The sequence below is a fragment of the Thalassophryne amazonica genome, chromosome 3 (assembly GCF_902500255.1).
Source record: "Thalassophryne amazonica chromosome 3, fThaAma1.1, whole genome shotgun sequence".
Taxonomy (NCBI): Eukaryota; Metazoa; Chordata; class Actinopteri; order Batrachoidiformes; family Batrachoididae; genus Thalassophryne; species Thalassophryne amazonica.
Window position 1 is genome coordinate 62,678,239 of NC_047105.1, and position 13,433 is coordinate 62,691,671.

General features: G+C 43.4%; 1 protein-coding gene across 11 annotated transcripts in view; it reads left to right on the forward strand.

Moving 5' to 3' along the window:
• The first annotated feature begins 10,210 nt into the window (after positions 1-10,210).
• Positions 10,211-13,433, forward strand: part of cacna1da (calcium channel, voltage-dependent, L type, alpha 1D subunit, a) — a 274,993-nt gene continuing 271,770 nt past the window's right edge. For 10 of the 11 annotated variants that reach the window (XM_034166497.1, XM_034166500.1, XM_034166501.1 and 7 more), the window contains exon 1: positions 10,211-10,443. The gene's annotated coding sequence lies outside the window, so the exon portion shown is untranslated. Of the gene's footprint in view, positions 10,444-10,579; positions 10,726-13,433 lie in introns of all 11 variants that reach the window. The other variant, XM_034166498.1, reaches the window with a different exon arrangement.

Below are 13,433 nucleotides of genomic sequence, written 5' to 3' on the forward strand. Positions count from 1 at the left end.
AAGTCCAGGCCTGTACCACCTGTGCCAGGGGCAAGGCAGACCATAGGAGGACCACGGGCCTCCTCCAGCCCCTGCCGCTGCCTCATCGCCCCTGGTCCCACATCAGCCTGGACTTCATCAGGGCCTCCCGCCGTCCCAGGGCAACACCACCATCCTCACGATAGTGGACCAGTTCTCCAAGGCGGCCCACTTCGTGGCTCTCCCGAAGCTCCCGACGGCCCAGGAGATGGCAGACCTCCTGGTCCACCACGTCGTGCGTCTGCATGGGATACCATCGGACATCGCATCGGATCATGGTCCCCAGTTCTCCTCGCAGGTCTGGAGGAGTTTCTGTAAGGAGCTGGGGGCCACCGTGAGTCTCTCGTCCGGGTACCACCCCAGACAAACGGCCAGGCAGAACGGGCTAACCAGGAGCTGGAGCAGGCCCTTCGCTGCATAACCTCTGCACCCGGCGGCCTGGAGTAACCATCTGGCCTGGATCGAGTATGCCCATAACAGCCAGGTCTCGTCTGCTACCGGCCTCTCCCCGTTTGAGCGTGTTTGGGGTACCAGCCCCCATTGTTCCCGCTTGTGGAGGGCGAGGTCGGAGTGCCCTCGGTCCAGGCCCACCTCAGGAGGTGCCGCCGGGTGTGGCGGACCGCCCGTTCTGTCCTGTTGAAGGCTCGGACGAGGGCCAAGGCTCATGCGGATCGCCGGCGTTCCCCAGCCCCTGCGTACCAGCCCGGGCAGGAGGTGTGGTTATCTACCAAGGACATACCGCTCCAGGTCGAGTCACCAAAACTGAAAGACCGCTACATCGGACCGTTCACCGTCCTCAAGGTCCTCAGCCCGGCCGCAGTGAAGCTGCAGCTGCCAGCTTCACTGCGGATCCACCCCGTCTTCCATGTGTCCCGTTTGAAACCCCATCGAACCTCACCACTTTGCACCCCTGGACCTGCACCGCCTCCTGCCCGGATCATCGATGGGGAGCCGGCATGGACTGTACGTCGGCTCCTGGACGTCCGTCGGAAGGGCCGGGGGTTTCCAATACCTGGTGGACTGGGAGGGGTACGGACCCGAGGAACGCTCCTGGGTGAAGAGGAGCTTCATCCTGGACCCGGCCCTCCTGGCTGAGTTTTACCACCGTCACCCGGACAAGACTGGTCGGAGCGCCAGGAGGCGCCCGTTGAGGGGGGGGTCCTGTTGTGTGAGCCGCTGAAGAGGAGGTACTGCTGGCCCACCACCACCAGATGGCGCCTGCTTGAAGTGCGGGCTTCAAGCACGAGAGGGCGTCGGAGCAACGGAGAGTGACAGCTGTCACTCATCATCTGCCACCAGCTGTCACTCATCTTCCACATCACCATAAAAGCCGGACTACAACTCCACCTCCCTGCCGAGAAATCAGCAACCAAGAGATAACATCTCTATTGAGATTTCTCTGCTAACTGAACTCTTCTTTGCAGCCGTTTGCCCTGTGGTGTCCTTATCGGAGCTGGAGTAAGGGCGTGACCGCGACGACTTAGCATCACGCTCCATATCAGATAAGTGGTTACACAGGAGCTGCATGAGTGTGTGATTGGAGGTGGAGGTGCTCCCTCCTTAAAGAACATTATCTGTGAGTGGACTACTGAGTGTGCGGACTCACACTCACCTGGATTTTCTCTGTTCTCTGCCAGCAGTACCAGGGTCGACAACCAAAGGCAGAGGCCACCTGGGGACTCGGGACTTGGCGGCTCCGGTGTTCTTCAGGGCCCGTTGGTGGTGGAAGCTGTGTGGGAAACAGCTCTTCTCTTGCCAGAGGTCTTCTATCTTCGAGCCTGCCCACACGTCACCTGGTGTATAATTGGCAATCCATATTTCTGTCTGTATTCCGTTGTGTGTTTCCACAACATTAAATTGTTACTCGTTGGCTTATCCATTGTCCGTTCCTTAGCGCCCCCTGTTGTGGGTCCGTGTCACGACACCTTCCAACAATTAGCACAGAGCCGTAGCCGACCGACCACTAGTCTGCCAGCCAGAAAACAGTCGGCCGTTCGTCAGGCGATATGATAGTCGGCTGGTTGGACTCTTTGTCAATTTCTTTCACATTTAAAGCCCAAGGCCTCATCCACATGGAAGTGGCTTTTGGTGTATCTGCGTATGTTTTGTATCATATTGGCGCTTTGCCCACATGGAAATAGGGGTTTTGTTGGCTGAAAGTCATACTTTTTGAAAACAGGTCCCAGAGTAGATAAATTTGAAATGCTGCCTTGGCGTTTTCATCTGGACTAGCAATGCACAGCTTTTCTGAAACAATGATGTCATCGCCCTACCTCAGCCACTCATAATGAATGACCTGTTGTTGTTGTTAACAATGTAATTTAACTTATTTTTTGCCTTTGTCTTGGTGGCTCATTAATAAGATTTATTTTGTCACTGATCGTGAATAAAAAGGAACGCTGTAATAATAAAATAATTGCAGAAAGGACTTTCAGGTTTTAAAATAAGTTATTTTTTCTTTCTGTTGGTGGGACAAAGCACTGGCATTCTCTGGTTCGGCTTGAGAAATACATCAAGCCTGCAGATATTTGTGACCAGGAAAAAAATAAAATAAAATTAAAGAAGCATCCAAGGCTGTTGCTGAGATGTTCAGGGGCAACTGGCCATGGCACATCTCTTGAATGGGCAAACTGTTGTTGCTTTCTTAATAAATATTAAATACCAAAAATGTAGATTCACTGTTAAGAAGTTGTGTTTTTTTGTTGATATTCCATGTGACTACTTGCCTAACATAATGTGATAACTTGCCTGCTAGTGGCGTAAAGTGGGGAAAGTGCACGCAGTGCATTTAACTGTCCACAACAACAGCATATACTGAAGCAACATATGACGATAAAAGTGTATAAAATAAAGCTGTATGAAAAAAATAAACAACAAAAAAAGCAAAAAAACAAACAAACAAACTGGATGCTACACCATCGTCTCCCACAGACGGACGGATACCAAGAGAGGAGATATGAAGATATCATTAATACAAAATAGATAAGACTTTGTGATATATTGTGCCCAATCAATGTAATAGAGTGAAAAGTGTGACAACATACCCCGCTCTCCCCTATTACAACATTGGTTGAGTTTCCTGTGTAATTTCATCTGCTACTGTAATAAATACTAGAAAAGTGATTAAATGACTCAGAGTCTGTTGGCAGACTCATGAAAGAGGCACATTGCTAACATTGTTGAGTTAGCTGTTCACTCATGCCCACTATTGTACTAAATATTACAGGGAAACTCTTAATTTTCCAGTGTACTTATGAGCCAGACCTCCCTCAAAACGTTTGCTTTTAACTCTATTTTTCAGATTTCAGATATTAGGGGTTTGGGTTTTTTTGCCTCCTTTTGTTCATTAAGATTCTTTCATAGAAAACCCCTTTGTGATTTCACAAAGACATTAGTAGTCTGCACAAACTATACCTGCATACATCCTAGATTAAAATATGACTGACCAACTCAGTCATTTGCACGCTCTCAGCATGGTGAGTTTTCTGTACCACAACACCAATCTTGTTTTATTTGTAGAACCTTATATGAAGACATTCTATCACCTCTGCTGTTGACCTGAGCAAGGGGAGCAACATGTGGTTTCACTGTCTTTCTCAACGACACTTTGACATGCAGACAGCAGGAGACAGACGCTTATCCACCAACCCTCTGATTAACAGATAACCAGTATAAAATAATACTCAATTAAAAAACCTTCTCATAAAATTTTGCATTTTGTTTTGTTGTGACATGTTGACATTAAATTGTTTTCAATATCTTATTATATCTCATCTTTGTTGACGTCCTTCTGCTCCTTTAAGGTGTTGTTTTCCCCTTAAATCCAAAAACGTGCAACCACTCAGAGCATTATGTGACATTTGACACGTCTAACAGTCACACGCACATACACACACATACGCACGCACACACACACACACACACACACACACACACACACACACACACACACACACACACACACACACCTCATTCAAAAGGTGAATAATTTAGGAAGATTCTAGAAGACGCCGTCCTTTTATAGACAGGTAAAGTGATCCAGCAGACCTCGTGCAGGTCTCTTTGTCTGGTCAGTCTCAAACATTCACCCAAAGCTGCTGACCCTCAGGGAAGAAGACTGGGGTCTTCTGCTCGCTGATGTCACCAGAGACAGTGAGATAAAGGCTGTTTCATTCTGACAGGTAGGATTTCCACAACTTTCACAATACAATATGAGGAACACACATAGAACTCTCTATACATGGGAACACATAACCCCTCTTCTTCTTCAACAACTACAAAAAGGTTATGTGGAAGTAAGTGAGAACACTGGAAAATGATTTATGTGATATTATGTACGCCTAAATAGATCCTTGTCATTGGATTGGTTGTTTGTATGTCATGTGGTATGGATCATTCCATTTGCCATTGCTATTTTGGTTCTATTTAGCGTGCAATTTTGGTGCTATACGTTTTGTGCTATTACACGCTGCACCCACCACACGCTCACACTTAGCTTAGAAACAAACATGGCGGGGTTTGTTTTGGTGACAGAAGATGATTTGAAAGAGCTTATTGATGGTGTTCATTCTTCTAACACAAACACTGAATCCAGCACGCTGTAAGCCGTCTGGAGGCATTTGCAGTATTCGCTGGAACGTCTCTATCTGAAATAGAAGTGCTGTCAGATGAAGAGCTGGACAAATTTCTGTTGCCATTTTTCGCTGGAGTTAGGAAATCAGACGGTTGTCTGTACATGAAGACGTCAATACGGCATCATTTACACACTACTCGTACATCATCAGGATTGTTTTTGTACTCTCTGTTTTTGCAAGTTGACTGAGAACAATTTTCAATTTGATTGGACTGCTATTTAAAGTTTGTGTTGAACTGTTTGGAACCTCCTGAACTTGAAGGACCAATGACACACACCAAAATATAAGCCCCTTTTCTCTTGTTTATAAATTAATACAATATGAAACAAATAATGAATGTTTTTTCATTTGTACAATGGTAAGAATATTTCATTTGGTGAAAGATGGAATGTTCCATTCACCACTGCACTCATAAACATTCATTATTTGTACACCAGTAGTCAAAAAAGTCTCAACACTTCATGAAGAATTGTACTGTATTCCTTCTAACAAGAAAGAAAGAAACTCCATCAGTGCTGTTTGATATCAACACACGAGTCAAACTGAAACACAAAGCAGAGGGAGGGTCTACAGGAGGTCAAGATGATCATTTTCTCATTCATTTTTCATGATGGTGGGATTCATGTTCTTTAGGCACAGCAGATGTACAGATGCTCGTGGATTCAATTACGTGTTGCTTTGGCCTTTTACAAGCACGGTGCACAGCAACACAACGTTTGCAACACGCCTCACTGTGAAAAATATTGAGCATGAAAGAAAATGCTAAACACAAGGATGGACAAAAAAAGAAAAAATTAAAATCCTTAACATCAAAGAATAAAATCTTTATTAAAATAAAGTTGGCTAAGCACTAAAAAAACAAACAAAATAAACACTGTGTGAGACCATCTTTTACTTTATCAGTGAGTTCAAACTATACATAGTAAGCTATGGGGACAAGTACACGTACACAAGCACACAGCAAAATCACCAGTGTTAAATTAACACTAGAGAGTGTCTGTATGTGTCTACTCTTTTTAGTGTTAAATTAACACTTTACTAATTTTAACTTTAACACTCTCTGTCAATTTCACTCTAACCACGTTAACACGGAAACAAGTGGACACATACTGTATAGAAACTTGAGTTTTAATTTAATTCTGACAGGTTTGCTGTGTACATGTTGGTGATAAGCACATTTTTTATTGATTATTATCCATTGTTTGTGGAATTGTGCATGCACTGCAAACGTACACTGTAAATTGTGATTTTGTCTGTTATCTTAACATATTATTCTATGTCATTAAGACACATGATTACTGAGGTTGTTATAATAACGAAATTATTAGTTAAAAACGTCTCAACTACAAAATAAATGCTAATTTAAAAATCCAGGCCCAACTGAATTAGAAATGTAAGTCAACTTGACTTTGGGGATAAAAACGCCTGCGTCATCATGCTTTTCTTGAAATGCATTGTGGGAATGCAGCTGCGGGCGGGTGAACATGTGCTCCTTTCCTCCCTTCCTCCATTTTGGACGCAAGTTGGAGAGCATCATCGACCGCATGTTTCTTCGGAGGTAAAACTTTCACTCTGTGAAATTAATCGATTTCATTTAAGTGTGTGTGTGTGCAAATTCAAATCACAACCAAGCAGTCAGTCAATTAATTAATCCAAGTCAAGTTAACTGACACAAAAGGCTTACACAACTTACAGTTTTAATTAAAATGAAACAGATTTGCTAGTTCAGACAACTACCCTAAATAGTTAAATCAACTGACAAATCCAAGTCAACTTAACTGAAACAAAAGGTTTATAAAACTGACCATTTCAGATTCAAACAACTACCGGAATGAGTTAAATCAATTATGAAAGATAAATCAACCCAAACTAACGCAGGTGTTTACCCAACAAGGAATATCTAACCTAGATAACAACTTATTTTCTTTCACTTAACTTGAAATTTTAAGGCAGCCCTTTCACTCGTATTTTTAAGTTGAAACGACACGTTAGATTTTACAGTGTACAAAGTAATAAAGATTTTATTAATCTGAAATGTCTATTAGATTATTTATAATTTTTTTGTCAGCAAAAGTCGTCCAAAAGACTTTATTTTACACACGCACGCACACACACACACACACACACACACGCACAGCATTTTAAATGTTCCTATGACAGTTGTTAAAGCAAGTTATTTCTATAAGAAAAGCAACTGACAGGTGTTTGACTTACCTGTGTAGCAGAACAACAGAAAATCTGTCTTTACTCCTCAGGTTTTAGAAAAAATTGTAGCCTGACAGTGATGTTAAAACTACTGTGCACAGAATAATGACAAGGTCAAAGGGCATCAGAAACTAATGGCGATTAACTTTTTAATGCATTATACGATTTATGACTAATGAATAAAAAAGTTACTACATTATTTTGATAATATAAAGTCAGCTCTCAGGTGTTGTCATGCGATGCCACGGTTGCCAATCTGCTGCCACTGTGAGTAAGTCTGTGTATAATTACAAGGGTCGGCTGAAAGGTTATACCAACCATCATTCATTACCATTATCACTATCATTATTACCATTCATTATCATTACTTGTCCATGCAGTCACCTTCCCTTTCCACACACTTACACCAGCGCTGGACATGTTTTTGGACAACTGCAGACAGCTGCTTGAAATTCTGTATCCTTAGTGCAGAGTGTTGCTTCCAGTGATCTTTCAGCCTAGGAAAAAGGGGAACTTTGGAGGGTGTGAGATCTGAATGTATAGCCGCTGTGGTAAGATCTTATAAAATTTGAGCCACTGCAATGCATCCTGTATTTGTGAACTCGTGCGTGGATGAGCATTGTCTTGCTGAAGAATTATGTTTTTTCCTTGATGAACCTCCTTCAACTTGGTGCACAGCTTTTGCAAAGTGTCCACATATTGGTTGGAGTTAACAATGTTGCTGTGTTCCAAAAATTCTGTGAGAACTATGTCATCACACCCACACTAGATGCTGTTTATCTGTGGCTGTTATGAGGTGCCCACTATGGGCCTGGTCATGCAGACTTACTGCTGGATTTTCACCCTTCAGACTCTTTGCCCACCTCCTGACTGTACCGACATCCACACAGGCGATACCCAGACAACACTCACTCCTAGATGAATGTCCACAGATGTACAACCCTCCACCGCGAGGAATTCAATAACAGCATGTTTTTTCAAATGCACATCCATTATTACCAACTACTGTACGCCTGTGTTACATCAAAGGCCTGAAATTGTAGGTGTTTGATGTAGTGATGGTCAATAAGGGTTATTCTTGCACCAGTTTCACTTTGATACATTACTTATTATTTAAATAATCGTGTTGGATGCAGACATTTTCAGCTGGCCCGCACATGTTCACAATGCAGTTGGCTGTCTGCGAGAACACAGTTAAAAAAACAAGTATATTTCTGCCCTAATAAAGTGAGTAGTGTGAACACAGCTTTACAATTCTCCCTATCACATATCGGAAAAATTGTGGCGCACACACTGCACGCAATGTGCTGTTCAGAAATAATTCACTAAGTCAGATCATCACCTGTGGTTTTAATGTGTCCTGCTCTACATGTTAAACCTGTTTCGCATGTAAATGTTCCACCTCTTGTGGTTACACTGTGTTTCCCGCTTTACATCTGTTAACAAGCTGAGACGTGCACATCACTGCTTTCCAGGCAGGATCCCTGCATGGGTGAAATGCTGCCTTACATATGGTAGCAAGCCGAGATGTGTATGTCCCTGCTTTCCAGGATGTACGATTGATTGTTCTCAAGGATGTCTCTACAAGGTGTATTCGGGTTATGATCACTCACTGCATTGTAGCAGGCGCAGACAAAGGTCTGCCCCATTGTGTATGTAATCAACTGACCCGGCCCCCTTGATGTTTTACTGTCAGGGCCACTGTAGGATTAAGTAGTGGGGCCGAGTGGCCTTATATATATCTATGTGTGTGAATGAAGTCAGTGAAATAAAGTGACACACAAATGCGTTGTCGAAATGTGAAATTGTTGCTCTTTCTTTCGCCTGGTGCAGTTTCCACAAAATCAACCTAGAATGCATAGCTTTGTCAACATCTAAGGTTTTCGCAGTCAGACAAATTTCCAATCCCATTGCTTACAATGCTTGATGTCCACATTTTATTTAATTATTTTTATCTTTACATATGTTTACAAGAAAGCAGTGCAGGTTTATCCAATTTTGCAAGATTGTGACCATGAAGGCTTGGAGAGGAAGTATTGTCGCGTTAGGAATCTCAAAAGGACAGTTGTGGTGTGGACACAGGACTTTAAAGCAGTTAGCACTGCTAGCTGTTAGTAATGTCTATGTTTATGGACTTATTGAATATAGCTGGACAATTGAGAGAATCAAAACACTCAAAAGTGATGACTGCAATTGGATGTTTAATGACCATCGTGTGGAATTTGTGGAACTTTGAAATATGTAAGGTTACAAAGCCGTGTGAAGCAGGAAGGAGCATCAAGCAGCACAATGACACTCTCACTCACAGTGTTTACTGTGTGCTGTTTCAGGAGATAAAATTAGTGGGATGTGGTTGTGTTGCAAGGCTTGTATTTATTATTTGCTACTTAGTTTCTCCAGTCTGGTTTACAATTACTGAATGTATTTTTAATGCTGGCTGTGTTAGACCTCAAAAAAAAAAAAAAGTTGACTGTAAATCTCTTCAAAATATGGTAAATAATAATAATGTGCCCCCCTTCAGTGGCCCGGATGTGACTAGGGAGTAGAGGTGGGCAGATCAATCCTAATATTGATAATATCGATACCAATGCTGGTATTGATATTGAACGATCCTCGTGTAAAAAGATTGATACTCAAGCTTTTTTCTCTCCCGCACACACTGACTGTGTGATTCATCAAAGTCTAGTCTCTGTCTGTAAGAGCGGCGCTGCTCTGTGTCACACAACACGGAGCGCTGCAGCGAACCCTTGCATTGTGGTTTGTCAGCCCTCTACCTCAGGAGATTTTGTTTTAACTTGTGTTGAGTGATATTTTTTAAACAAAAATGTTGATTGTGATAATAAAGTATTTTGTTATCATGTACAATGTTTGGCGAAATTCTGTCCTAGGTCTTTTGTATCCTTTGGATCTATGAAGCTTAAATATGAAAAAGTATTGGTATCGATATTGGTGATACTGGGCCTGTATTTACTTAGTATCGGATCAATACCAAAATTCCCGGTATGGCTCACCTCTAGTAGGGAGAATTTGCCTCTGGGTTGCAACTTTTCCCAGTCTCCCCTATAAATTTTTGCGTTTCCTCACGTTATGATAAAGACACTGACCCTTAAAAACGATGTTATAGCCTTCCAGTTCAAATCTTGGTGCATACGACAACCAGAAAACAAAACATTACCAGGCTTGTATTTGAGTGAGCTGTGGTGAACTCAGTGATGGATCTGACACCTTTAATTAACTTTAGCTCCAGCAGCAGCAGCAGCAGGTATTAAGATAAGATGTGTTGTTATCCCCATCATGTCAAACGATCAGGTGCTTGTGAAGGACTGAGGGATCTGGACCAGGAGCAGCAGTAGCAGGAGGAGCAGGAGGAGGAGCAGGAGAGCTTTGCTGTGTGAAGCTCTGACGATCAGCAGGCTGACGGAGATGCTGTGTTTTGTGGTGCGCACTCTCCTCCACCATGGAACAACCTAATTCATTCACACACACATGTGTCTCTGTCGCCTTCCGGATCTGATGACTCTGAAGCCGCGGTTTGGGACCGGACCTGCGGTTCGGAGAGGAGCGGGAGAGGAGCGCGGCTGAAAAGGTACAGTGTGTGTGTGAAGTTAGCCTCCTTTAGCATAGCCGCGGTTCACACTGTCATTAACAGCGCTTATTATAAAATGACAGCAGCTTCGAGCTTTTCCGTGAAGCGTCCTGTTTGAGTGTCTTCTTGTCCACAGCCCGAGCTCGTGTGTGGACAGTCCACTCTGCTGTGTCCTGACTAATGACTTAAGGTGTTCAGCTGTTGGTGCTCAGGACGAATCAGTTCTCCTTCGGACCGTTTCTAGGACACTTCACTGCATCCTTCCTCAGAACAAGGAGACATGTAAGGAAACGTCTTAAAAACACACGTTTTATTTTATTTTATCTTATTTACTTATTTTTTGTCACGAGCGGCTCGTGAAAATTCTCACCGTTAATCGTCGGCGTTATGTGACTTTTATCTCTCCCTCTACAAAAAAAAGCGTTTTTGTTCCCACATATTTAAGTAGCCTAGCTTGGGCTACATGTTAAATCCAGCAGCAGCAGCACAAAGGACACACGAAGCTAATGTGAATTATCACTTTGCGAAAATAAAGGTGAGTGTGTCGTAGCAGCTTCACTGCAGTGTGTGTTCCTCTGCAGGGCCTGTTACACATTTAGGACTTAGATATCATGCTAAAAACTGCCTGTTTTTAGCTGCATGATGTCTACCTTCACATTTAATCTATATTCAGGTCCATTAATAGTGGTACAGTGACACAATTAGTGTGTTTTAGACTGTGTGCACCACCACAGTGGAGTAAAAATGAAACCATCAAAATGTGCTTGTGTAGATTTTTAGCTTTAATTCAACGTGTTGCATCAAAGTATTACACTCACCATTCAGGAATTACAGCCATTTTTATACAAAGTCCCTCCATTTTCACAGGTCATAAGTAATAGGTATGGTCGGACATCCCTGATGGTCCCTGATGCGCGCACACATAGCAACGCGCATAGTAACCGGCGAGCCGCTGAAAACAAACTGCTGTCACGCTCATTTCCTACTTGACGTCCATCACGCTCGCAGCATTCTGCTGTGGCTTTTTCTACTTAATATACACCAGTTTTCACAGAGAATGCCATGATCGTGTGTTGCAGGTGGCTGTACCAACCACGATAAGTTAAAAGATCAAAAAGTGCATTTTTTCGGGCTCCCAAAGCACCACATTCTGCTTCTCTCCTCATTCTGTTCGGCTCGCAGGAACGCATTCTGTCTTCAGCTGTGAGTTCTCCACTCACAGGTGTTCCAACTCTTCCTTATAGGACACCTGTTACATGTTAACGTAATCATGTGACGTTGGACAAGGTGAGTCCTTATGGTTACACAGGACAGCTGGAGGCAGGAACTCTGGGTGAGGTTACTGCTGTAGCAGGTTCACCAAGAGAGGCAGCTGCAGGAGGTGAGCCGAAATGAAGCTTCGACTTTGCCCTCATTGGCCTGAGGCATGGCTGGTCGAGACGCTTCACATTTCTGCCGTGGCTGCGGCTGTGGTGTTCCACAGCCTTTGAAGCGCTCTTACTGCAGCACACGATCGTGGCATTCTCTGTGAAAACTGGTGTATATTAAGTAGAAAAAGCCGTGGCGGAATGCTGCGAGCGTGATGGACGTCAAGTAGGAAATGAACGTGACAGTGGTTTGTTTTCAGCGGCTCGCTGGTTACTATGCGTGTTGCTCTGTGCACACATTAGGGACCCAGATGTCGGACCGTACCTACACATTGGGAGGGCAGGCCACCAAGATATCCATAACAACTCTGCAAAGTTTCTGCAATCACAGCAACAGAAACCCATAACTCCCTCAAAAGTGCAATTTTTAGTTGTTACATTGCTGGTTATACAGCTTCATGGTGGAGTGGACCAGAGAAGGATTTGCACACAAGAAAACAGATCTTCCCCAAGGAAAGTAAAAAAAAATAAAATCTCATGTACAGACGTGGGCGGCACAGTGGCTTAGTGGTTAGCACTAATGCCTCACAGCAAGAAGGTTGTGGGCTTACTTCCCGTCCTTTCTGTGTGGAGTTTGCTTGTTCTCCCCGTGTTTGCGTGGGTTCCTTCTGGATGCTTTGGCTTCCTCCTGCATCCAAAGACATGCTGGTTAGGTGACTTGGAAACTTTAAATTGACTGTAGAAGTGTGTGCGAGTGTGAATGTATTTGGTTGTCTATGTGTGGCCCTGCGACAGACTGGCGTCCTGTCCAGGGTACACCCTGCCTCATGCCCTACGACTGCTGGGATAGGCTCCAGGCTCTCTCTGACCCTAAATTGGATTAAGTGGTTATAGAAAATGAATGGATGGACATATGACGTAGAGTCTTCAGCAAGTTCTTCAGGTTCACCTTGCTACTACTGGGTTGGACCCCGTTTTGCTTTCAGAACTGTCTGAACTGCCTTAATTTTTTTGTAGCTTAGATTCAACAAGGTGCTGGAAACATTCCTCAGAGATTTTGGCCCATATTGATGTGATAGAACAGTTACAACACTATTACACCACTACAGCTAGTACAAATTGCAGGATGGAGTCATACTTTCATGTTGTTTTTGCCAAATTCTGACCCAGCCATCTGAATGTTGCAGCACAAATGCAGGCTCATCAGACCAGAAAGAGTTCTTCATTCCTCTGTTGTCTAATGTTGCCCACTGTAGCCTCTGTTTCCTGTTCTTAGTTGGCAGGAGTGGCTGTTGATGTGACCTTCTGCTGTAGTTCATCTGCTTCATTGTGTTGCACATTCAGAGATGTTCTTTGGCATACCTTAATCATATCAAGAGGTTCTTTGAGTTACTGGTGCCTGTTTATCAGCTTGAAGAAGACTGGTAATTTTTCTCTGACCTCTGCTATCAACAAGGCATTTTTGCTGGAAAGCCCCCATTCCCTGGGTGTTTCTTCTTTTTTGGACCATTCTACATAAAGATGGCTGTATATGAAAATTTCAGTGCATTAACAACTATACCACATTCAGAATACGTTACATCAGCTTCATTTCCCATTCTGGTGTTTAGTTTGAAGGTCATC